Here is a 24,418-nt window from a genome sequence, read left to right on the forward strand (position 1 = left end):
GAGGAAAGTAAAGGAGGTAGTTAATGGCAAGTCTTTCTTGCAGCCCGTTATTAAATCTGTGACCATTTAAACATAAAACAGAGTTTTTGGCAAGGTCAAGGCCACACATTACTTGGGAGCATAAAGTTCAAAGTTCTGCTCTGGCAGCCCTGATAGTTTTGAACCACTGTGTTAAACTACTTGAAATGGCACACATTTACTCCAGGACAAATTTAGAAGCTTAATAAAGGAAGACATGTCAAATCCAATTTATAGGTATTAAAAAAATAGAAGTAAATGATGTTCTAGGTAGGGGTGCAAACTCAATTTCCCAAGAAAAATAGCAATCATTTCCTTTAGAAATAGTAAAAGTAAAAGCTTTTGAGCTTAGTTTAAATATTTTTTTTAACAAAGACAATATTTTTTAAACATCAGTCTTTATTATATGGAATTGCAATATAAGTATTAGAATTCCTGCTTTTAGTTGGGCCAAAAATGAGGTGGCTAGAACTGAGGACTTGGTGGTGACTATGATTGGCAAGATTAAGCCAGAATTGATTTGAGAAAGCCAGAGCATTGTGATTTATTAGTAATCATCTCTGTCTGTGTGTGTGTGTGGTGCTCCCCAAGAGGAACAGCTTTTGTATAACAAGTTGAGACTATATAGGGGTGTTCTGGGGGGGGAAAGGTCTGAATTAGTAAGCAGGGAGGAAGAAATAGGTTCCTTTAAATGATGGTGACTTTTGTTTTTTTCTTGGTGGTCGTGCTAGAGGAACTTTGTAGTTTAACTGATCATGTCGGACCTGTGGCTTTGCTACCAAAAGCCTTTTCTGTATAAAAGAAAGTTGTATGAAATTGGCCATTATGAAGCAAAGAGGCTTATAGCTGCTTCTTCAGTGACCTGATGCAGTGCTGGGCTGCAGTGCAGTGTGAGTTCCTTTGAGTAGATGGATACAGACGGGCCAAAACTCATTATCTGAGCCAAGTCATGAGTAGATAAGGTGGAGAGAACTACCCCTGCCATAGCTTCCAAGGGAGGTGCCTATTAATACAAGGGGATGGTTTGTTCTATTATTTTAGTGAATGCCAAGAAGCCCTAAGGGATATCTTTCCTCCTACCGCATTGACATGCATGTAAACTCTCCTGATCCCCATCAGACTCAGCCCTGAGTCTGGCTCCACTTCAGCCAGTTCAATAGACTCTGTCTCTTGCTCAAGGGTAGTGGCAGTAGTAATGATTCAAATTAGCTCCATAGTTTATTTCAGGGAGTAGGATTAAGGAGGCAGGTTAGTCTGCTGACAGAAGAAGGATTAACAGGATTATTAATTCATGGCTTATTCCTGAAGCAATTACAGATGAACACATGGCTTCAAGGTTTAAAATCATCCCTGCTTCACACGTTGCAAACACCTCAGAGTCGATCTTGCTGAGTGCCCAAGCAGCTCTTTGCCTGGAGGGTGATGAGGTTCACTGCTCTCTTTGGAGCAGCTGTGTGCAGATGTGTGGGGCCAGCTTCAGCCCTGAAGAACTTGGACCTTCAGGAGACAGCACAGAGAAGTGAGGGAATAAGAAGGGCAAGCTGGAAACCAGTCCCCTGCCCATGGCAGAGCTCATCCCTGCTCACCCCTGGGTCTGGCTGCTGAGCAGCTTTTCAGTTAGGTCTCAATCTTATCCTCCTTTGCTGCAGAAGGTGGTGAGGAATGAAATCTGAACTCCAGAAACATTTTCTTTCTTTCTTTCTTTCTTTCTTTCTTTCTTTCTTTCTTTCTTTCTTTCTTTCTTTCTTTCTTTCTTTCTTTCTTTCTTTCTTTCTTTCTTTCTTTCTTTCTTTCTTTCTTTCTTTCTTTCTTTCTTTCTTTCTTTTCTTTCTTTCTTTCTCTCTTTCTCTCTTTCTCTCTTTCTTTCTTTCTTTCTCTCTTTCTCTCTTTCTCTCTTTCTCTCTTTCTCTCTTTCTCTCTTTCTCTCTTTCTTTCTTTCCCTTTCTTTCTTTCCCTTTCTTTCTTTCCCTTTCTTTCTTTCCCTTTCTTTCTTTCCCTTTCTTTCTTTCTTTCCCTTTCTTTCTTTCTTTCCTTTCTTTCTTTCTTTCCCTTTCTTTCTTTCTTTCCCTTTCTTTCTTTCTTTCCCTTTCTTTCTTTCTTTCCCTTTCTTTCTTTCTTTCCCTTTCTTTCTTCCTTTCTTTCTTTCTCTTTCTTTCCTTCTCCCTTTCTTACTTTCCCTTTCTTTCTTTCCCTTTCTTTCTTTCCCTTTCTTTCTTTCCCTTCTTTCCCTTTCTTTCTTTCCCTTTCTTTCTTTCCCTTTCTTTCCTTTCTTTCTTTCCCTTTCTTTCTTTCCCTTTCTTTCTTTCCCTTTCTTTCTTTCCTTTCTTTCTTTCCTTTCTTTCTTTTCCTTTCTTTCTTTCCTTTCTTTCTTCCTTTCTTTCTTTCTTCCTTTCTTTCTTTCTTCCTTTCTTTCTTTCTTTCTCCCTTTCTTTCTTTCCCTTTCTTTCTTTCCCTTTCTTTCTTTCTCTTTCTTTTCTTTCTTTCTTTCTTTCTTTCTTTCTTTCTTTCTTTCTTTCTTTCTTTCTTTCTTTCTTTCTTTCTTTCTTTCTTTCTTTCTTTCTTTCTTTCTTTCTTTCTTTCTTTCTTTCTTTCTTTCTTTCTTTCTTTCTTTCTTTCTTTCCCTTTCTTTCTTTCCCTTTCTTTCTTTCCCTTTCTTTCTTTCCCTTTCTTTCTTTCTTTCTTTCTTTCAAAACCTATGTTTAGTTTTACAGGAGTCAGTCTTCAAGGAAGAAGTCAGATTTCAGAGCAGGTTGTATGCGGCAAGTCACTAGGAATGGCAGTTTGGAGTGTTTTGCAGAGATTTTCTCTGCAAAGCCAGTACAGACAGCAGCGAAGGCTGGAACTCTGCTGCATTAGCTCGTATTTGCCAAGGGCTCATAGAGTTATAGAGTTCCTGACGCTAGGACTCCTGAATCATAGGACTCCTGATTCTAGATTAAAATCTGCTCTGGACTGCATAAATGCTGAATTTTGGTGGCAAGAGCTGCAGAAGTAGAGAGTCTGCAAGTTTTTTCCTCAAGAAGTTCTTTTGAGGTAATGTGGCTTTTTGACAAAAAAGAAGTTTCCATAAAAAAATGTTCATTCCCCCTTTTCCTTCCCCCGTCAACCACAAATGAAAGCCTTCAACACTCAAGAACAAACAAACAAGATCAAGTTCTTGGGCCTTGTATTGCTTTTCATTTATTTAACTTTCATTTTCAAATAAATAATTTCATCTACCAAGGTCAAAACAACAGAGCTACTCTAAAGGAGAATAATCCCTTTTCCTGACCTAAGTGACTCCATTAAAAGGTTATCCAGTGGACTCAAATACAGCTTGTCTAAGTGACCACATTGCTTTTATGGCATCTCTAATGTATAAGCTTAGCAAAGGGAGTTGGACTGATTCCTGTGACAACTGATTGAGCCCCAGAAAAGGGGATGGCAGCTCCTTCCTACTGCGGAGCAGCTGACAGCAAAAGCATTTGGAGGGCAGTAGTGCTGGTGGTATTTTGATATCATTAATGTGTTGGGGGATTATGTATACAACAGAATGGTGAAGTTGCTGTTGACTCTAAGCAGTTTCTGTTAGCAACAACAAGAGGAGAAATGAAGAATGAGTTTTAATGGTTTCAGTCCATTGAGGAGCTGAGGCACTTGGCCCCAAAGCTGAATTTCAGCCTTAGCATAAGTGTCCTCCACAACCTTAATGTGATGTCAGAAAAGTGTTTATAATTTATTTCCAGTTATTTATTTTAATTATTAAAGTGGGAGTTTGGAGGTTTTCATTGCTTGCTTTTTAAACAGGCAGTTGTAAGCTGAAGTTTAGTGGAGCTAAGTGAGGGCAGCCAACAGAGCAGATGTTAGTGCTGAACACAGCAGGGAAGCGTCATTTCATCAGGCTCTGGTAATGCAGTAGAAGAGGGGTGGCAGAAATAGGCAGGATTTCTCTTGTACCTGAACAGGTTTTTGGATACCGTGAGAAAATAAAAAGAACCAGGAACTCATGCACTTAATAGAGTGACAGATGTAATATAGAGTCTTGCAGGCTTTACCCTGTTAGATCTCACAATGATCTTCCCCATGACTGCTGCAGACTCTGGATATAGTCCCCAGCTCTGTGGTTAGCTGTGCTGAGGACACAAAATGAGTAAGAGGAAGAGATTGTGCAAGATCTTCTCCATGCTTCTCCCCGTGAGGAGAGAAGGGCTGTGAGCTTGTTTGACTTGGGTACACAAGTAACCTGCTTATTTTGCCATGAGGACAAAGGCTGAACTTCTCTTTGGGCCCAGAAATGACACAGCGGTTCTCCTGGAAATCCTGATGAAAGAATTGATTCACAGGCTCCCAGTTCTGCAAGACAGCTCGGCTGGGCTGGGCTGCTCTGTTCTAATGGATCCAGGAAAACTTTGTTGTCCTTTCTGCTTCCCAGTGGGAGTTATGGGAAAACACTGGAGAATTAGCGGTACTCAGCTCCTCACTACAGTCTTGTCTGTGGGCCAGCCAAGGCAAGCTAACAAGCCCACCCATTTAAGTTAAGAATTCCTCTTCTGTTTGAAGGTGGTAACTCAAGTTTCAGCATGAGCTAACTTTGCAGTGAAAAAGTGTTTCAAAGGAATTTTCCTAAGGCCTTTCAAATTTTGGAGGAAACATTAGGAACGGGTCACTTCCTTTCACGATGAGATGATGTCTTTCAATAATATTCCTAACTGAGCTCGTTTAGATGAAATAGGAAACACAACATAAAACAATCAGGTTTTGATTATTCATACTAACAGCTGTGGAAATGAATGTAAAGCTGTTGGTTTGGTCCATTGTTGTGTGAATAGACTTTGGGATGGTTTCTGGTCATCCTTCGTGTACAGGAAGAAATGTCCTGGCGCGTGTTTTGAACCCTTAATAATGTGAGACCTTCTTAAAGCAATTTGATAAACCTTAGCAGAGAAGGGACAAGAGACTGCTGCTTTCTGTGTGTGAATTATGAGGTGTGTGTATTAGCAATGGGAATATTAATGAGGCTTTACTGTACTACTTCACACAGTGTCTTAGTTCTTCTGTCAATCTTACTGCTGCAGGAGGTCACCAAGTCAAATGTGTGAGCTGACTGGGAAATGGGATGGGTAACTCTTCTGCCACAGGAGTTGAAAGTTCCTTAAACTTTGCTTCCAAATTGCTTGATGCAAGACATCAGTGAATAGCTTTGGAACAAGCTGCCCAGTGGTGGAATCATTGTCCCTGGAAGTGTTCACAAACAGTGTAGATGAGGCCCTCAGTGGCATGGGTTAGTGGTGGCCTTGGCAGTGCTGGGGTAGTGGACTTGATGATCTTAAAGGTCTTTTCCAACTTGTCTGATTCTACGAAATCAGAATTCCTCACTCTCCCTCCTGTCAAACGCCTGAATCAAGGTGCTTCTGTGGAAGTGTTGTTTTATCTGACAGTTATTGCAAACTTGACAAATAGCAGTTTTTGTTTGCAAGTCCTATGTGATGCTCTTCATTATCTTCCTAAGGGCAGAACTGGAAATTCTCATTCAATTTAGAAGTGACAAAACTGAAGGCTGTCACTTTGTGGATTTATGAGACCACGAGTTCAAGCTACTTGTCTCTGAAATATCTTGCTGGAGGTCACCTGCTCTGCATGTCTGAGAATACTCCCAAGCTGGTGAATCCCAAGAGCTGTGCTTCAGAGATTGAACCATTCTTTGTAAGAGCTCCCGTTACCTCTAGCAGCACAGGTCTTGCTCAACCCATAGGTACACTTCTCTGACCAGCCTCATGAGAATCTGTATCACATAACTAGGAATGGTGGTGGTGGGGGGAAACAAAACTATTTGCCTGACAGTTGAGTCATCTTTGTTTCATCTTCCCACAACTATTAATTTGCTTAGTTTCCGCGCATCCTTTGTATGACAGTTGTCCTCCTGCCTCTGCTATGGATTCCCATATGTTTTACCTCTGGACTGGAAGTCCACTTGGATACACTTGAATTCTTTTTCTTTTTTCCTTGCTGAAGGGAAAATGATGTTATTTGTGTAGTTAATTTATTGTTTCTTCTCACCACATGATATCATCTACTTCCAGATGTCTTTTTGAGTGGATGTCAGTGATTCAGTGCTATCTGAAGCTGGCATCTGAGTCTTCCACGCACGAAAAGGAGCATGTGTTGGAAGGCATCATCATCTGTTGTTAAGACTCAAGTAATCTTTCATGTGCTTGGCGTTTGTTGTTCTACCATTAGACTCCTTTCTTAAAGATAATAACCTAATTATAGGCTTTGCTTCAGCAGTTCAGTGGAATATGTTGGTGAATCATGGGTGAAAGGGGCAGAGGAAAGTTCTGCAGCTATACAGGCAAGAGGTTGGGATATGACAATCAAATATTACTCTCACCTTTTCTCCTTGATTGTAGTGCTGTCCCTGGGAAGGGATTAGTGTGATCTTCCTCAAAGATTAAAAATGCATTTAATGCATCATTTCCCTTCACTGTTTATACAAATTACAGTGTTTAGTAGCAGAAATGTCTATAGCATGTATCATGTAGAAAAGAAATGCATCTTCTGTCTCTGTGGAGAACTTTTCAATGTAAAAAGCAAATGTAAATTACCAGTGGTTTATTTTATGTTTGCTTTGGGATTTTATTGCTAAATTGCTATTCTGATTTGTCATGGAGAGATGCTTCCCGTTGTTTTTCTAGCCTTAGTCCAAGAACAGCTTTCATAGTGGTACTGATGGCAGCCTAGATCTTATGGGCAGCTCTATTAAACGCAGAGCATTAGAATCTTCTTGAACAAGTGACTCTGCTACTTCTCTCCAGTTAGAATCAACCATCTGCACTGGGACAGATCTGTCCCATCCTTAAGACAGAGAACTGTGAGAAAGGAAAGGAAGGAACAGAAAGAACAGGGATTTTTTTCAGGGTCACCTAGCAAGGCCAGGAAGAGAACAAACCTGTCCTGTGCAAACCCTCCTGGAGTTACAGATATAAATCCTCATCTAGGGAAGGAGGAGGAAGAGCAGGGTCATACACATACATGGAATCTTAGCTTTCTGAAATGGGCACAGAAATGCTGCTGCCTGACTTTCATGCCCAGGCCTGTCTTTAGCCAGCACCAGCTTATCATTGCTCTGAGGTGCCCAGCTTTCACCTGGGCATGTCTCCTTTCCTGGCAGCAAATTGGGCCAGAGATCTGATTTTTGTCTCCTTTAACTGTCCTGATAGATCTGGGCACTTGTTACTTAAGGAAATAACAAATTGCCTAAATTCAGGCCTCAAGTGACAGCTTTTGGCAATTTCTAACCACCTCTGCTTGAAAACTTCCACATTTTTCCAGCTGTTGTGCCCAGTACATACTAGAGCCAAGATGATATTTCTGAGACGTTATATCCTCCATGCACTGTGTAAAGCAATGCTTACCACTGAAGATAAAACATATTTGGGCTTTGTCTTCTGTTACTACACTCTTAAACAGACTAGATCTTCACCTGATACAAATTAAAAGTGCAAGTCAATGGAGAGGTGCCAGTTGACACTGGTTAGGTAATATCTGTGCGTTATTCATCAGAGTTTAGATAATGTTTGTAGAAACTTCATTCCTCAGCCAGAAGATAGAGCTAAATGAGATAGAAACCAGTAAGGAGTGTAGTAGGCCAGAAATACATGCTGATGTGGACATGTCTGAGATGTAATTACTGGCTGGAATAGAGTCTGATTTCCTAAAGGCCAGGTGGTACCTCCAGGCACAGGAGGTTAGTGCTGGGTTGTGGGGTCAGCAACCCACTGCAGGCAGCATCAGGAGGTTAAATCTTCAGGGTTGTCTATGCCTGGAAATTAATCAAGGCAGCTATTCCAGAGTATCTGGAATAGCTATTTTGGTGTGTTTCCAAGTGCAGGCTGCTTTGAAATGCTAGTGCTTGAAGCTGTTTAGCTTTTATTTAGAGTAAGAAAGAAAGAGAACAGAAACTTGAAGGAATGGGGTTGTGTTTGGGATTAAAAAAAAGATGGGATGGCTTTTATTTTATTACAAACAGTGACCAAGCATTGCTGGTATGCACAAAGGGATAAGATGACACCATGGCAATGAGTTTTCTGGTTATGCTTTGGGAGTTAATGGTACTGTGTAACAAGGATCTTCTGGCGTGAATAGGCTTCTGCAGGAGAAGGGGGGGGGCAGAAATGCTGTTCTTGTAACAGGTAGGACAATTAGTGATGAGATTAAATTATCTCCATAAAGGCTGAATAGCAGGAGGAGTTTTCTGGCATTAGGAAAAATACACTGCCAGGGTGTCTGTCATATTTAAGAACTGCACATATTTAAGAACAAGTTAGAAAACAACTTCTTAGAACAACACACGGAACAATGAATCTGCCTTGGGATAGCAGGTGGGTGAGAGATGTGCTAGCATTGCTTTCTGGGATCTGCCAGGTGTATCTGGGCTATGGATGCACCCTGCCAACACAACCTAGGATGCCTTGCTGTATCCTTGCTATCCGATTACATCTGTCTTGGTCCACCTGCACACTTGTGGTATACGCCCGCAAGAAGAGGCTGCCTCAACCCTCAGGGGCTGCAAGGGTGGAGAGAAGGCTTTGCCAGTGCATCATGCACTCTTGAGTGCACGATGGCATGCTCTGCAGAGAACTTGTGTGGCCATAGGGATATCCCAGGAAGCTGCTGCAGTAAAGGCTCTAGGAACAACTGAATTACTCTGCAAAGGTCCCATGGGAAGGCAGCAGGGTCCCAGCTGTTTGTGTGCTGCTGAGGAGCCACGGCTGATCCCTCATCATCCAGCTTTGCATTAGCAGGATGGGGTGACCATCCAGAGCATTGTGCAGGCCAGTCTGCAGGAACTAAGAGCTATTTTTCTTTTGGAGAACTAGAGTGCACCACAACAGATGGATCCATCTTCTGGAGGTATTCTGAAAGCTGGAGAGGGACTCTACATGAGGGACAGTAGTGATAGGATAAGGGAAAATTGCTTCAAACTTATACAGGGATTTAGGTTAAATACAAGGAAAAAATTCTTCACTGTGAGAGTGCTGAGGCACTGAAGCAGGTTGCCCAGGGAAGCTGTGAATGCTTCCTCCCTGGCAGTGTTCAAGCCCTGGTTGGACAGAGCTTGGAGCAACCTGGTCTAGTGTGAGGTGTCCCTGCTCATGGCAGGGGGTTGGAACTGGATGAGCTTAAGTTTCTTCCCAACCCAAACCATTCTATGATTCTATGAGAGACTTAAATTTCCAGCAAAATCTTCACTTCAGCCTGAAGGAGGGCTCTGAAATGCTCAGTCTGTCTTTCCCTTGCCATGGAGGCTTTTACCATGGCATGTTTGACAAATTGTGTGTATTTGCAGCTCTTCGAGTGAGCAAATGTGGTAAATAGATACTGTAGCTTGATGGAGGGGTACTCTGGGCCTGAAGTACCTGCTTTGCCCAGGAAACCTGGGTGCTTGTAGTCACAGTCTCACCAAGTTGTTTCATAACATCAGCCCATGCAGGATGCCCTGCGGCTCTGTCACTGCCTGTGAAGACTTCCTCTGCGTCTCTGGTGGAAGAGGAGATGAGATGACAGGCATAAAACCCACTGAGCATCCTTGTACCCTCTCTGGCAATGCACCAGCAGCTCGGTTCTGCTTTGCTGCAACTACCCAGCCTTTGGAGAGAAGAGCAAGTGTTAAAAGGACCAGCGGCTAACCTAAGTGTTGACTGTAACAGGTACCCTAATGATGAATGGCATGAATGGACAATCACTCCTGCCACAGCAAATAAACCCTGTCACATGGAATCCGGCGTTTTCCGATGGAAATCCGCTTTCACTGCGGGCTGCCAGCACCAAATGAGCTTCATAAAGCACCTGCAGATCTGAGCGTCAAGCAATTATTCCAGTATCTTGCCTAAAAACAAAAAGGGCCCTGCCCTTCGGTCACCTCCGACCTCTTCCAGCTAACATAAACTAATTATATTTGCGGCAGGAGGAGGAAGGGGTAGAACCATCACCCCGAGGTCTTTCTGTGGGTCTTTAGGGGGTTCATAGCCAGGTTTTGGGGTGTTTTGGGGCTCCTCCATCAGCTCATAGCACCGGGAAGCTCCTTTGCTGAAGCGCTTGAAGGGATTCGGGGTTGCTGAGCCCTGGGAGGAGAGGAGTGGGCTGGGAGGGGGGCTGAGCCCCGGGACAAGAGCGCCTTTGTTCGGCATCACTTAGCAGCAATTACAGCCCGTCAAAACAGTTTTTGTTTTACGACAACGTGTTAATGGGCCCACGGTTGGGTGTGAGAAGTAACCCAAGCCGCATGCACTGAAGCAGGGTTAGAGGTTAATTGAGACTTTCTAACACAGCGCATGAGATTTTTGCAACCTTTTGCAGCGAGGGAAGTGGGGAACAAAAAGGAGATAATGTGATACAATTAGTTGGAAAGAAAGGGTCAAAATTCCCAGATGGAAAGGAAAACTGGCCAAGTGAATCAGGCCAGATGGGCCACCTGGACCATAACGAATGCCAAAAATAGCTTCAGTCCTTCGTCTGGTGGATGAGGCAGTAGGTGGTATGTCTGTCCTTCACAGTGGATTTATATAAAAGAAAGCAAGGTCAACATTATAAACAGCAGTAGCCTCTTGCAACTTGTATTCCAGATCTGTGATCATTAGTGCAGCTCGTATTTTTGTGTTTATTTCCATTATTTCAAAGTCATTTGATTTTAAATCAGCAGCCCCCTTTGGCCATGCTTATGGTACTGGTGTGCTGCTAAACATTGAGCTTCCCACCACTTGTGTTGCTTTCACCTGTGTGAACCTCTGGAGGGTTAACAACTACAGCGTTACCACTTGAAGGCAGGTTTGGTGGCTCCTCATGGTCAGTATGAAGGTGTTTTGGAGCTTTATGTACTCAATGAGTGAGGTGCTCCTCACTCACCTCCCTCTGCAGCCAGTGCCTGCATGGATGCTTCACTGGGAGTTGGGGTCAGTATTGGTTGCAGTGCCCACAGCTGTGGCTCTGGATCTGCTTGCCTTGGAAGATTGTTAGGCTGATGCACTCATCCTATGCTGCTTCCTTCTTCCTCTGTACTTCGTCATTTTTCAAGACCTCTGCAGGGTGCCACGTATAAAACAAGACTGAAAATTCCTTGTATTTGCCTCCCAGATTGCACTGGAAATGAGCTGCAAGATGACTGTAAGTGCCAAGTCATTTTTGGCACGTGTTCAGTGCTTATGTGTTTTCCTAGAGCCAGTGTGATTAGTTTCCTTTGCTACCTCAAGACCATCTAAGGTTCCTGTATTGAAGCTGAATCATCTTTGCAGGTGCCTGCAACCCCTTTTCTGTGTCACATCCTAATGTTTGGGGAAACAACGCATAAGGAGTGTGACATATGGGAAATGGTGCCACCTGCCTCTGTTGTCTTCTCCTTGGTGCCTCAAGGTTGCTGCCTTCACCCTCCAGTGGCTGTGAATGAGGCTGATGTCTAACGAGAAGCTGCTGCCAGCCCTGGGGTACCTGGTACAAGGTCAGTGAAGCCCAGCTGAGCTTCATTAATGAGCACTGGCCTGGTGGAGAAAGAGCATTGGCACTGGGAGAGTGGCACCTTGCAGCCTCCAGAGCCTGAACCAGCTCTGCAGGAAAGGAAAAGCAACAAGTTAGTAGGGCAGTGGATTGCCAAGGCTGAGCCCAGCTTTGCTGACCCTCACTTTTTCCATCTCTCCTTCCTCCTTTTATATGCCCAAAAACAAATGAGGGGAGGAGGAAGGGGTAGGAGGAGAAATGGGGATGTAGAAAAGCTTGGGAAAAAATGAAAGGGGATAGCAGAAGTGGGAGAAAACGGATTGCATTTCATATCTGTGGATTACCTAATGTGGTAATTTGGTCTAATTCCAAAGTTCAAAGTAGCCCTGCACAGAGAGAAAGAGGGAAAATAGAGGAGGCTTGGAACAGAAGTGGAGACCAGCCATTAGGAAGGCATAAACGAGAGAAGTGACTGTGATTTGAACCTGCCTGGCTGTCCTCTAGCAGCATCTCATTGTGTAACCAGAACTCTGCTTGGTGTTAAAAGTTGCATGTATCAACCAGACAGTTCTAGGGATGGGAATCATAATCAGGAAGTGTAATAAACCCCTCAGCTTTCATGGAGGATCTCAAGCAGAAAAATCTTGTAGGTCTGTGTTCATCCAGGATCCTTCCATCTCCAGTAAATATGCCCAGAGCGAGGGCTCTTCAGAAGATGCTGCATGGACTCGGTGCAAGGATATTTATGGTACATAATGGTGAGAGCCTGTGCTCACCATAGTTACTTTTCTACCCAGGTGTGAATCTCAAATAACACTATCCCGGGCTTTTCCTTTCCCTTCCTCTGCTCCAGCCTGTGGTAGTAGTTGTTTGTAGGGCTGCACCCACCTGGTGGCTGGGGAAGCCAGAAAGAATAAAGCGAGCTAAAAAGACAGCTTTGAACACATTACAAGACAAACTTGACTGGTACTCAGGACAGATCTTCTTGTGACTGGGTATCTCTAAAGAGGAAGTGGGTTAAAAATGGGAGAGGGATGTGCAGGGGAAAGAGCTGGCCACAACTCCTTGTACAATGTACGTGCTAAATATTGTGGACTTGGGAGCACCATCTGGGGTAGTCTGCTCTCACACAGGGCAGTGGAGGTGGGCTCTGCTCCACTAACAGCAATGCTTTTCTCCTAGGTTGCTGTGTGAGGTCTCATGAGACTTCTTGAAATGATACTCAGAGAGTAGAATTCACCTACATCATTTTTAAGTCTATTAATCCGGTCCTAAGATTGCCAGCGCAGCTCACAGGAACCAAGGTGAATTGCTTTCCTTTTCACTTGAACAACATGACTTCTGTTGGCTGTTCTTGCTGTTGTTGATGATTCATTTGTCAGTTTATTTGTGGTTGGGTTTTTTCCTTCTCCTTGAAGCATCAGAGATTGGCTCCAGCTGAAGGTGGGATGTTGGGTGACCAACATGTCCTGGTGTTCCTGCTGTTCCTAAGCAAACTTCCTAGTATCTGCCTTTGTCATTTTGTACTCATTTGGCAGCACTTGGTATTGTTTTTGGTTTTGTGGTAGTTTCTACTAAAAACCTTAGATTTGTCCCTATAATGGTGGAGGGGCTTCTGGCACATGGGAAAAACCTTTGGGGGATTCCTCTCGAGTCCACACTTGGCTGTTGGAGGTCTGGAGGAGATGGTCCTCTCCAGTCTGTTCTTCTTTCACCACCTAAAAGTCCAACCCAAAGCGCTTTTAAGTGAATATTTTATGATCTGAAACTGTTACTGAGCCTGGCTGTTATCACAGATCATTTCAACTTTCTTTTTTCTATATCTTCTTGCCAAGGTGAGCTGCTTTTCCGTGGTGCTGTGTCCTTTGCTACGTTAAAGAGCTCTTCAGTGTTTCAACTATAAGTGTAAAAAAAGAACTAATGCCTCCTGCTCTGCAGTTCTATCTGAGTAGATAAGAAAATCTCGTCTATGTCAAACATCAAATTGAATTTGTGTAACTTTGTGAAATACAACAGTTACATCTTTGCCTTGTGTAACAGATGGACAACTGGCTCTTAGTAAAAACATTGCTTGGTTTAAACTAGTTCCTTCCATGATTTCTGGCTGGTAAAAATTGACTAAAATATTATGATAGAGGAAAAGAATACATCTGTGAGATGAAGTTTGGCACTACAAATGAGCACTACTTTAAGGTACAGCTACTGCAAGATGTGGTATAGCTATATATATAGGTGTGTGTATATGTATATATATAACACAAATATATATTATGTTTGTTGGCTGGCTGTTGTAGTTGGAAGAAATTGTGTTTAAACATGCTGGTTCCAAGTGCTTTCAAAACAAGCTTGCAACGGGTATAATGTGGATTTCTTGAGGGTCCCATCAGAAAGTGTACCCACTCATCACAAAGACCATCCCTGTTGATAGCAATGGATGTACCTCAGGAGAGGACCATAAATAGCTGGTCTCCGTATGTGTGTGCACAAGATGAGAAATATTGTTTTCAATAGCTCTTTAGGTGTTCAAGCCATATGATTTAGTTCATTTGTCATGAGGAAAGTTAAGAGCGTTGCTTGAATGATGAGCCAGTTAAGATAATAACTTTTGGATTTGGAACAAGGCAGTGAAGTAGGATTGATGGTCAGTTCATTTCTGTGCTGTGGATGTTCAATAGTAGCTGCAGATTTCCAGCAAGAAATTCCTGTTTTTAAAGTTTGGGAAAAACACAGTAGGGAATACAAATAAAGTTACTTGAATGTAGCACAGATTGGTCTGAACAAAATACCACTTTTCAGTACAGGAACTGCGGGAATACTGCTGTTGTCCTTGAGTTGCCTGCTTCTGGAACGAAGGCTCAGCTCAACTTGATGAGAGTTACTGCTGCCAGTGCTTATGCTTTTACCTGAACATCTGTTTGAAACATTACTGCATTGCCAGCATCAAAAATGAGGTGAAATTTCAACTTGTAGAGAAGCTTGATCAACTCTAACAGGATAAATACAGAAGTGGAAGGAAACCTTCAAACAGAAGTGTTATTAACTTTTTTGTTTGGTGGTGGTTTGGTTTGGTTTGGCTTTTTTTTAACGTCAGGTTTTGTTAATTTGGGAGTTTGACCTTTTTTCCCCTCAAGATGATGATTTTAACAGAGCTATTCCATGCTGATGGTGCTATAAATGAGGGGAGAGGTAGGCATATCACTGTAGAAAACCATCCCCAACCACCAAATAAATAACAAAGCCCCACCAAACAAAACCACCCCAAGTAGTTCTCTCCAGCACTGCACAGTGATGCTCCTCCAAGCAGCAAGCAGATGTTGCACCTACAGCACTGCTCATGCATTCAGCATTAGAGGTCTTCTATGGCAGCTATTGCTGGAACCCCTGAAAGCTGGATGCAGGATAAAGAGTAAGAAAAGCACATTTTCAGGGGGTTTCAACTTTGCCACCTCAGTGCAGTCACTGACAGCTGCACTGTTAAAAACCCTGGCCTGACCTGACAGCCCCAGTGCTTTAGTTTGAGGTGTTTCCAAACACACCATTCCCTGTCTGTTGCCTCAGACGGAACAGATGGAAAGTGTTACCAGTAAAGCACATTTTCATAGGCTTTCTGGTTCTCTTTAGCAAAAGCCTTACAAAAGTCTTCAGTCAAATTAGTGCCTGAAGGTAGAGGAAGTCTTTAGTAGCACTGGAGAACTGCTGACTCAGCCTGTTCTCAGAGCTCTGTCCAAGGGGACCTGCTTTCTGCCTTCAGCGTTTCCATGGTGGATGGTGGTTCCTTCAGAATCAATTACATTACTCTCAAATGTCTTCTTAAGTTTAATGAGTCCAGTTAAATCCAAAGAGTTACTCTTGAGCTATAGTTCAACGAATGACAGGCGCAGCCAACCAAAGTCAATATGTGACCCAAGGAAAGATTGTGTCAGGTGAGTCTGAGCTCCTCCTGCATGTGCAGTCCTGCATTTTCCTTCCTTTTAATCTCACACTTTTCTGCCCCGTGTGCTGCTGAGCCAGGCTGATTGGAAGGCACAGCCTCCAGAGACAGGAGAGAGCCCAGCCTTTCACATGAGCTCACTACATCCAAATCAGTTCAGCAAAAAGGTTAGAGGTGGTCATTTATGGAACATAGGCACCCACATAAATGGGAAGAATGAAGTCTTGGAAGAGTGTTTGTTTGGTAGCATGAGACTAATCAGAGATTTGAAAGGTAGACGTTTGAAATTAGTTGGATTCAAAGCCCACTGAAGTCTCTTTGGCTTTAAAAAGCTTTGGATGGAGCCCATAGTGAGCACACACCTGAGCTCTGGAGCTTGGGTGCTCGTACTGCAGAATCTGCAATTTCCCATCCCAGAAGATGTGGTTCCATTCTGCAGGCATGGAGCTGGTGCTTCTGGGAACGCCTTGGGTCAACCACTGGGGTACCAAAGTTTCCTGGTACCTTGCCTAGAGCCATTACTATAATAACGTATATTGGAACTTGATGGATCTTAAGGTCCTTTCCAACCCTAACTATTCTATGATTCTATGATTTTATAATGATAAGACTTTATTATTTATCCAAGCTGGTGACCACAGCATTGAGTGAATAGTCCATCCGGTTTTCCTGGCATCCTTGTGACTTCTGTTGAATTTTCTGAAACCATTTGTGAATGAAGCGTGGTTTGCAATGGATTAAGCTGAGCAGGGTGCTTACCAAATGGAAAGGAAATAATACCTATTTCCCTTTTTCTTGGATCTTGCTTATGTTGAGGGAAAGAGATCTTGGTATTGCAAATGCAAGTATCTGCTTAGGATTCTGATATCCCCATTTCCTGATCAAACCTGACCTGCGCAGCAGAGCTGGAGAGTAGAGCCAGTCTTGTACTATTGATACCGAGCAGTGCCAGCTTAGTTTACTGAAGCTTTTAATCTGAATCTGTTTATTTCAGCTGCCCTGATGGTCTTTAAACCAAGATAGGATGTATTTGGAAACGTCTTCTGTGGCTCAAGTGTCCGGCACGGGTTTGATGCAGGGACAGTGGGGCAAGCTCTTCTGTTTTGCAGGATATCAGGTTGACCCCTCCTAACCTCAGATGCTTCTTAGCTCTACCAGCCACTGAAAAGCCTCCAGATAATGCTGACTCCGAGTGGTACCATCTGGACTTCATTTGAATCAACAGTCAGGATGGAAAGTCCTTGGTAACTCTCGGACCCAAAAGCCAAGGATGGAAAACCAGAACCCACCACACTTGCAAGAGGGCAGCTATTCCCATGGCTGTGAACACTGATGTCTGTCCCTCACTGGTGAAAAACCACCCACAGCTCCAGGAGTGTTTCATGTTGTTTTTTCCAGGGTAACCAAAAAGGCATGTATGGATTATCTTCGTAATAGACCAGTTGGCAGAAACAGAATTGTATGTGTTTAGCAATCAATGTATTTTGAAATGAAACATAATGTATTTTTAAAGCTCCCACTTGGATATTTTTGCTAAAATCAGCAATATGAGCACATAATAATCTTCATGGTCGGAAAAGAAGTTTATTGTGTTTCTGTACTCCTCTACCTGGGGTTACAGGTACCTGGTGTCTGTATTTTAGCTCTGTTAGTTAAGATCAAATAAAATGGTGCAACCAGAACCTGAACAACAATATTATTCCCTGCCCATAGCAGGGAGGTTGGAACTTGATGATCTTAAGGTCCTTTCCAGCCCAAACCATTCTATGATTCTCTGATTATGGAACTGCGTGAATTAGTTATTCCAAAGAGACCTTTTCCTGAATGCCAGTCACTGTGGGTTTCTTTGGTGGCTGGGAAAGGAAGTGTTAACCAATGTTTGCAGCACATCAAGTCCTACGTGCTTGCTACTAACATTGGCAGGTTTCTGGACACTGTTTATATGTGGTGATGTGTAGAGATGGGTGAACCTCAAAAGGTTTTAGAGGTTCAATTCTAGTTATTATAAGCACCTGAAAGGCTAAATTCTTACCTGAAGCCCAGCAGAACCTCAGAGCCAGCTGGGAGGCTCCCGGGCAGAGCCTCCTGCTTGCCCTCTGGCTCCTACCGATGCGCAGTGCTCTCAAGACCTCCTGGGAACATCAGAATGTCTTTTGGGAAGGCTCTGTGGAGCATGGCAGGAGCAGAATGTCTTTGATGTGGGTCTTTGTGGTGTGGCTTGTTGATGGAGGACACTAAATGAGGTCTCACAGCTGCGTTGCTGAGCTAGAGCAGGTGACAGGCCTGAAGGGACAGAAACCAAGCTCCTTAAGTATTTGTTGTGGGAAGTGTTGCAGCTATGGGTAGTTATTAGGGAAGGGAAAGGGTTTCCTGGCCTTTCCATTTCACCTCTAGTGATGGCCTGAGTTTGGATTATGCTGGGCTACAACCCCATGTTGTTACGCTGCTGTAACACTGATGGCTTGTTTCAGTCTGTACCTCTGGCTTTGGCCAGGCTGAGAAGCACTACAAGCTGAGTTGTAGTCAGCGTATGAAATGAAGGTGTTGAGTAAGCAAGTGTGGCTGGGCCTTACAAAGAGGTCTTTGGTGAATAATTGGTTGTGTTCCTCTTCCTTAGCATTAGAATGATGCTTAATTCTGTGAGCTCTTCTCATGATGCAAACTTGACTACACCCCCCTTGTTGCTGCTTTCAAGCAAAGAATACGTTATTGTTCTCCTTGTTTTTAGAAATGAAGCTGGACTTGTTTCCAAATGCTTGGGAATTTGGGATGTCTCTGGTGTTTTACTTTGATGCTTGCTGTTTGTGATCATCATGACTCATTTTTCAGCAGGAGTCAGAGATTTTCTCTGAAAATGAGGATCCCATAGTGTATTCTTGGTGACATCCAGACCCACTTCACAAACATGCAGTCAAAATAGATCATATAGAGGGAAGAGGAGCGTTAGTCAGAGCCTTGGGTTGGGAGCGGAGCTGGGAGTACGGTCCATGTCTGGCACAAGGATGCTGCTACCAAGCTGGGAAATAGTCACATTTCAAAAGACTCAACTCCTTGTTGACATTCCAAGTATTATAGAAAAACAACAATGTAGTAAGTGTCAGTGCTGGCATCGCTTTGTCCGGCACACAAATAATCTTGTCTAGTCCCTGAGGGAAAGGCAGAAAAAGGCAGAGTTGAGTATTTTTATCTTGCTGGCTTTTATCTCATAGTGGAAAAAAACTCTTCAGCGTCTTTTGTCTGCATGATGTAGGTTAACATAACATCATCAGAGCCAGGAAGCTTTCTGTTAATGTGTGAGAGTTTATCAGGAGAATTACGTTATTTAAACACAACTAGAATGTGCCTCCTTATTTTTATCCGAGCCTGTTGTATCTATGCACTGCTCTGCAGTGTAAATGCTGTCCAAGAGCTTAAATATTAGTTGTTTTCTAAGAGAGAGAACATAGAAAACTTTTCTAGTCATTTCATTCACTTCTTCATCTAACTTCTCCCATCAGCCTATTCATAATCTGCAGTAATTTTAGCTGGATCTACTATTCGGATGTAGGTTTGTGGCATCCAGCTAACACTGACCTCTGGTATGGCCAAGACCATTTCTGCTCCACTTCTAGTTGAGTTAGGGAAGCCAGGTCAGAGCCTGATCCCAACCATAGATACAAAACCTGCGGTAACCACATAGAATCAGTTGGATTGGGCCATCTGCACACTGAGCTGAGCAGATTCTGACTGAGAGCCTCTGAGTGCAGATGGATTTCCGTTGTGGATTTCCTGGAGAACCCTCTGTAATGTCTGGGCTCTGTGGCCGAATTGCGTGGAATCTGTCTCAAGTGATTTTTATTCCCCCATCCACCCACCCACAGCGGATGTTTGTTTCTTCTTTGTGTGGAGCATGTTTCCCTATGCTGTAGTATGATGGGAAGATAAAACAACTGGGGACTATGCTGCACGTTCTTGGTTGCTTGGTGGATTGAGTGATACCGGACATGTACCAGTGGAGGCTGCTCTTAAAGGAAGATGTTCTGGTGTTTGCATGACCCAGTGCGACAGCAATGCAGGATGACAGTGGCAGAGGAAGTGAGTCAGCATCCTGGGGGATGATGGCCCAGACGGTGGTTCGGCACCATGGGAACAGTGTGCTTCAGGATGTCATCTGCGAAAGCACCTCATTAAGAAGACCACCAGAGAATGATGACAGCAGAGGCCATGTTTTCAATTCCCTAGAGGAATCAGCTCTCGCTGGAAACCTCCAAGCACTTATTTATGGAAAAAATCTTCATCAAGGTTTTGGTTTAGTACAGGTTTTTGAACAGTTCTCTTGTTTTCCAAGCCTAAAATCCCCTCTGGACCTGGCATCCCATCAGCTCCATGCCCCTTGAATAAATGCCATCTAAGAAGACTCTGCTTCCTGCTCTGGATTTGTAGCAGCACCGCTGTGAACGAGGATCAAAAATCCAAGAGCAGCTGTTGCTCAACACTGCAGAACAAGACAAGGTGCTGGGTTTGGTCCAGGCCTGATGTAAGCAAGTCTTGCAGGGCTTGCAGTATTGTTGAATTTGGCCTATTCTTCTTTGGGAACGGATTGTGCCGCCTACTTGGCTGTCCCAGTCCTTCATCCGGAGCCAAAGGAGGCTAAGACTATTTGTGGAATCTGAAAGTGCAATCCTGGCCCTTTGTGACTCAATGGGCATTTTGGTGTTGACTTCACCGAGTATCCCAGATGTCAGGAATATTTTCTGGTTTTGTGATTCTTTGTGGAAGATGTTAGATGCTTTTTTCCTTAGCTCTGCTTCTCTCCTTGGCCATGAGGGACCTGCCTGGGTTATTTTAATTGGCAACTACATTTTTCCAGCATCTGTGGCAGAAATAGCTCCGTGCATGAAGTGCCAGGCTAAGTAGCTCCTGTTAAGTAGCCCCTCTGCAATCCTGCAGTTAACACCGGTTGTTACTGCCAGACCCCTCTCTGTGGGTTGTGTAATATCCAAGTTTTCGGTGACTGCTGCTGTTTTACTGTGTGGGTTTGAAAAATGTCCTGGAGGTAAAGCCTTTGTTTTGGGGGTAAAACAGGAACAGTGAAATCCTGGTGGCAGCACAGCTGAAGGCAAAGCTGCTGTGGGTTGAGGCAGCATAATAAGAACTTCATCTGAGGAATCTGAAGGGAGCAAACAGGCCATATTACAGTGCTAACACTTGACATTGCCTCTGCTGGTGCTGAACCAGGAAGCATGAGGTGCATGGGGGTTTCCAGCAGGGAATCGCAAAGAGCTCCGGAGCTTTGAAGTGGTTCCATACTGAGGTCAGGGTAGGAAGGAGGACATAGGCTTAGGAGTAGGTAAACTGGTTTCAAGTATTGTGCTGGGCTTTGGAAGAGCTGGATTCATTCCTGGTTCTCACCTGGACTCCTGTTATGGCTTATAGCAACCACTCCAGAGCAGAGGTTTTTTTAAAGCATTTATGGCTCTGTGGATACCTCAGAGATCATTTAAAGTCCCAGCTCTCATACAAATCCGATGGGTTTAGAAATCTAAATACTCCTGAAAACACTTGAAGAAGTCTTTTCTTCTTCTTCCAGCATTTAAATACCTTTATATGCTTAATATATCAGAGAATCCTAGAGTGGTTTGGGTTGGAAGGGACTTTAAAGCTCATCCAGTTCTAACCCCCTGCCATGGGCAGGGACACCTTCCACTAGGGCAGGTTGCTCCAAGCCCCTGTGTCCAACCTGGCCTTGAACACTGCCAGGGATGGGGCAGCCACAGCTTCTCTGGGCACCCTGAGCCAGTGCCTCAGCACCCTCACAGGGAAGAAATTCCTAATGTCTCATCTCAATCTCCTCTCTCTCAAGTTAAAGCCATTGCCCTTGTCACTACAGGCCCTTGTAAAAAGTCCCTCTCCAGCTTTCTTGTAGCCACTTTAGGTATTAGAAGACTGTTAAAAGATCTCTCCTGAGACATCTCTTCTCCAAGCTGAACAGGGCTTTTGATCCACTTGGCTTCTTAGTAGTGGTGTCGTCTTTGCAAACCCTTAGGGAAGGGCTATGTGTACGTGCAGAGGGGTAGGGAGAGCCACTGTCTTGGTAGAGAAAAGGTCCATCAGCTTCCATGGTAGTGTTCTACTGATACTCTTAGTGTAAAGAGAATGTCAAAATACGGTAATATTTGAAAGTGAGAGTTCCCCAGAATGCTTGTGTGTTTTTTCTGGGGCACAAGTCCAGAATATTTGTACTATAGAAAAAGTGACAGTGGAATGATGATTTTTTGATGAATGAATGATGGATGAATGATGGGTGAGGTTTCAATGTGAAGTCCTTTTCCTGGCCTGAATATACAATGTGTTTATCAGCCTTTTGGTGCTTGGGACTGGGCGTCAGGGTGGTCTCTTAAAGCATTTTGAGAGTCTTTGTGCTGCAATTATCACACCCTATTCTAGAAACGTTTACCTGAAATCATATAATAATAATAATAATTTCCTATTATTAATATTATTACTATTATTTTAATTGTTAGGTCATAGTGCTCATTCCACAGGGTTTTGTGTGCCCGGTTTCCAGATGGATTAAAGGTTCCTTTTCTCTTTGGTACTGTTTTGTAGCAATTAATCTTACATTTTTAAACATCAGCACCTGTTCCATGACAGCTTCCTTGCTCCTTCCCCTATTTCTGACACAAGTAATTTATTCATTGAGCTTTTATTGTATTTCAGAGCTGAACTTACCTTTGAAAACTGGTCAGAGAGGACCTGAATAAATCAATAGTTCACTCAGCAACACCATTAATGTGCTTAATAAAACAAACTCTATAAATTTGTCACAGGCCTTGAAAGTGGTCCCAAAGCCTTTTAAATCCAAAGCACCGCTTTTCTTCCCCACACCCCTCCTGCCACGCTGGGCACGTTTGCTGGTTCTGCAGCAGGGTGGCTATGAGGCAGATTGTAGTTCTTCCTAGCATGGCAAATATACAAAGCCTCAGGTCTGTTGCCCAGATGGCAACATCCTGTAAAACCTGCCAAGTTCACGTCTTTCAAGCCATTTATAGTATTTAATTGAAGCATTGAAATGAACTAAGTAATAACTTTAAAAAAAGACCCATTTTCTTGATTTTCCTTATTTTTAATAGGTCGTTCATACACAAATATTGCACTCTTTTTATGCCACAGATAACAACAGACTTGCGGCCTGTTCCAATGCCTGATCACCCTTTCTGTGAAGAAATTGTTCCTAAGCTCCAGTCTGATCCTCCCCTGGTGCAGCCCAAGGCCGTTTCCTCTTGTCCTATCACTTGTTACTTGGGAGCAGAGAGCCACCACCTCCTCTCTTCATCCTCCTTTCAGGTAGTTGTACAGAGCAATAAGGTCTGCTCCTTAATTTTGCCTTACTTGTGAGATGTGCATCATCTCTTTGTGCTAAAGAAGGTGCTGTAGCTAAAGAAGACTGTCTGTGGGATTGACACCAGCCTGTAGAAACACATGTAAAGGCTGCCTGGGACTTCAGCTTGAACAGGGAAAGGTTTGCAAGAGCAGTTCATCTCTCCCAGCCCAAGCACCATGGTTCAGAGCAGAGCCCTAACTGGCAATTGAAGATCATGAAGATTACCTTGTGCATTTCAGGGCAGTAATACAACCTCTGTGGCTGCTCTTCTTTGCCATGCTGAAGAGTTGTCTTTTGCCACTCTAAACTCTCCCTGTGGCTCATATTCAACTTCCCTTCCAGTCAACAATCAAGGATGGTCTGTAGGTGGCAGGTCCCTTTATGAAGCCCTGTGTGCCATGAGGAGGCTGAAGCTCTACCTTGCTTCTCTAGTGTTGGTGCCTGTTTTGGAAGTGCTTCCATGCAGTTCTTTGCAGGGCTTTGCATGCTCTTGCAGAGCATTGCAAAAGCAGCCTTTCCACCAGTCTTTTCTCTGCTCATGGCAGGAAAATTGGAACTAGATGATCTTTAAGGTCTGTTCCAACCCAAACCGTTCCATGATTCCATGAAAATCCCAGGTGCAGACAAACAGTCAAAGACATGACTAAAAGAAAACTTGGGCTGTAGCTATGCAGCAGACTGAGACTGCAGACCTCCCCTCAAGGCTGTTAGTATCCGAATGGCTCTAGTCTTACCTCTTTCCTCAGTTCCAGTAAGAGTTTTATGTCTTTCCACTGAAGAGCCAGCTGATCATAACCAAAAGGGTTTTACTTTACTTTTCCAATAGGGTTATTGTTTTCCTTGAAGAGAATAACTGAGACCCACAGGATTTTGCAGCTGGAAAATCAGACCTGTCAGCTGGAAATTCTGAGTAGATCTCAGTAGACACCTGTATAATGCTTTGGATGTATTTTGCGGCTGGAAAGGAGCAGGAGGGTGCAAGGAAAATGAAGGGGACAGGAGAAGAGCTTCAGGAGCCTACTATATTGGGGGTGTTGGTTGATGAGAAAATGAACATGAGCCGGCTTCAGTGTGCGCTCGCAGCCCAGAAAGCAACCGTATCCTGGGCTGCATCAAGAGGAACGTGACCAGCAGGTCGAAGGAGGTGATCCTGCCCCTCTACTCTGCTCTCGTGAGACCTCACTTGGAGCATTGTGTGCAGTTCTGGTCTCCTCAACATAAAAAGGACATGGAACTGCTGGAACAAGTCCAGAGGAGGCCACGAGGATGATCAGGGACTGGAGCACCTCCTGTATGGAGACAGGCTGAGAAAGTTGGGGCTGTTGAGCCTGGAGAAGAGAAGGCTGCGTGGAGACCTCAGAGCAGCTTCCAGTGTCTGAAGGGGGCCTACAAGGATGCTGGGGATGGACTATTCATCAGGGACTGTAGTGACAGGACAAGGGGTAACGGGTTCAAACTTAAACAGGGGAAGTTTAGATTGGATCTAAGGAAGAAATTCTTTACTGAGAGGGTGGTGAGGCACTGGAATGGGTTGCCCAGGGAGGTTGTGAATGCTCCATCCCTGGTGGTGTTCAAGGCCAGGTTGGATGAGGCCTTGGGTGCCATGGTTTAGTGGGAGGTGTTCCTGCCCATGGCAAGGG

Source organism: Psittacula echo, assembly GCF_963264785.1.
Source record: "Psittacula echo genome assembly, chromosome: 4".
Taxonomy (NCBI): domain Eukaryota; kingdom Metazoa; phylum Chordata; class Aves; order Psittaciformes; family Psittacidae; genus Psittacula; species Psittacula echo.